Source organism: Diplotaxodon limnothrissa, linkage group LG14 (genome assembly GCF_057381915.1).
Source record: "Diplotaxodon limnothrissa isolate DT_005_m linkage group LG14, D_limnothrissa_male_GT1.1, whole genome shotgun sequence".
In the NCBI taxonomy this organism is placed as follows: domain Eukaryota; kingdom Metazoa; phylum Chordata; class Actinopteri; order Cichliformes; family Cichlidae; genus Diplotaxodon; species Diplotaxodon limnothrissa.
Window position 1 is genome coordinate 35,967,682 of NC_140609.1, and position 2,566 is coordinate 35,970,247.

Genomic DNA, 2,566 nt, shown 5'->3' on the forward strand with positions numbered 1-2,566 from the left:
ATTGCCTCCTTCAGGCGTACTGCAGCAACTGCACATAAAGCCAGCACGATTCGTGAGTTGGCAGAAAACGGGAGTCAGCAGGTTACTTCTGAATCGAGACTCATATTCCCAGAATTCATGTTAGTTCCGCCTCAGTGGCGTATCGCCTTCTTCACCGCCTCTTTTCCTCCTGCTCTCCGTTATCCGCTGAAAGGAGTTGTGTCCCGGCGAGCAGCGTCCTGAAACAGCTTTTCCGCTGCCAGCTGCGGTTGCAGTGGGAGATGGATGAGAAAGAAAGCATGCTCAAGGATGCCAGATGGAGACAGGGGAGGTAGGGATGTGTGCATGAGCACAGTGTCTGAAGGCTGGTCACCGTTGCTGTGAGAGTGTGATGTGCTTTTCTCCCCCCCAGCACTCAGACTTCCAGATTTATTGTCTGGTGCATCCCTTCTGCCTGTCAGGAGGGGTGTGACACGGACGCTTCTGCAGATCCACTGTTTCAATCAAAAGCAACTGTTGATTTTCTGAAAAGATGGCTTTTCAAGGGGAAAGCTTATGCCATGCAAAAAATATTTTTGGGAGGCCTACATAGTTGATTCACAGTAGAGCCAGCTGACAACATTGTGTCTAGATGCAATGCATTTTTTTCCAAGCTAAACTGCTATTTCTTTGCTTTTCAATGAATTATAAGATCCCTGAAATAAGATATAAAAATTAAAACAAATAAAAAATATCAATTGTCCTTACACCTATAGTACTGTTCACACTGATTGTTAAATTCAACCAGTCTGATCAGTCAACAGTTCAGGACCCAATGATAATGAAGTGATATTAAACATAAAAAGCAACAAATCCTTATATTTCACGACCAACGTTGCCAATTGTTTTACAGAGTAAATGAATAATAGATTAATTTACGGTGGAAATGAATGTGTTGTTCATCACTGAGTCAATTTCATTATGATTTTACCTGCTGGATTCTTCCCCAGTCACTGCTGAGTTCATCTCTTAAATGTTAAACCCAGGCAGCACTAAAACCATCTAGAGGCTGTTGATAGAGGTATTGCTTCAGATAAGTGACAGGGAAACTCAAAATAATAGGCTGGTAATGAATCATTATTCTTAGGGGAAGTAGGAAGGTTGCTACTTTACCACTGAAGCATAAAACTGTAATTTTATGGAAGAGTGTAAAAGATCAAAGAGCTAATTAAAAGCCAGACAAAATATCTGTGCAGAGTGTCTCGTTCAGTTATCGATTGGGCTGTAAGACAGCTTCAGAATCAGAATCAATCAGAATCAGAATACTTTATTGATCCCTGGGGGAAATTATTTTTTGTTACAGTGCTCCATTTTAAACCAACATTAAGACAAGACAGACAATACGCTAACTAAGAATAGTACAATATATACATATATATACATACATAAGTCACTTATAAATAAATATTTGGAAAGAAACATGTGTAGTTGTAGCAGCAAACAGTGTGTTAAGTGGATGCGTTGTACAGGGAGATGGCCACAGGCAGGAATGATTTCCTGTGTCGTTCAGTGGTGCTTTTCGGTAATCTCAGTCTCTCACTGAACGAGCTCCTGTGACTGACCAACATGTCATGGAGTGGGTGGGAGGTGTTATCCAACATTGTCTTTATCTTGGACAGCATCCGCCTCTCCGACACCACCTTGAGGGAGTCCAGCTCCATCCCCACAACATTGCTGGCCTTACGGATCAGTTTATTAAGTCTGTTGGCATCTGCGACCCTCAGCCTGCTCCCCCAGCATGCAACAGCATAGAGGATCGCACTGGCCACAACAGACTCATAGAAAATTCAGTGGTGTCCACCACACTGAAAGTGCCAAGCTGTAAGTTGAGCTGTACTTTGATCCAACAGATTACTTGATTACTTACTTACAAGGATGAGAGTTATATAATATACAATTCCTGTAGTATAGTGGTGAAAATAATCCTTGATCAACAACGAGTCACTCAACAACACCTGCATGTCAGGCAAGAATCTAAACCAGTTCTTTGTAACAGATCAGTTTTCTCTCTTCAACTATTGTTTAAAGAACACAAGCGATGTGATGACACAACTTCTCAGCATAAATGTGGGCTATGAAGTATTTATTATGTTTTCTGCCATTTCATTTCAAGGCCACGTTTAAAAAAAATAAAATGAAAACATTGCATCCTGTCAGAGTTTTTTTTTGTATAGTCAAAGTTGGACTGTGTTGGGAAAGTTATGAACCGTAGTGGTTTAGTTATTTGTCTAACAAGTTAAATATTTTGAGTAGAGCTACAAAGTCCTTTAGGGTTGTGTCAGGAAGATCATCTGGCATAAAAATCTGCCAGATCAAACATGCAGTGCTACAATTGTGGCTCTTGGGGGGGATCGCCCTAATGGGGCGATCGTGGCTCAAGGGTTGGGAGGTCGCCTTGTAATCGGGAGGTTGCCGGTTCGAGCCCTGGCTTAGACAGTCTCGGTCGTTGTGTCCTTGGGCAACCACCGACTGGTGGTGGTCAGAGTGGCGCCAGTGGTGGTGCCAGTGTCCGGCAGCCTCGCCTCTGTCAGTGCGCCCCAGGGTGGCT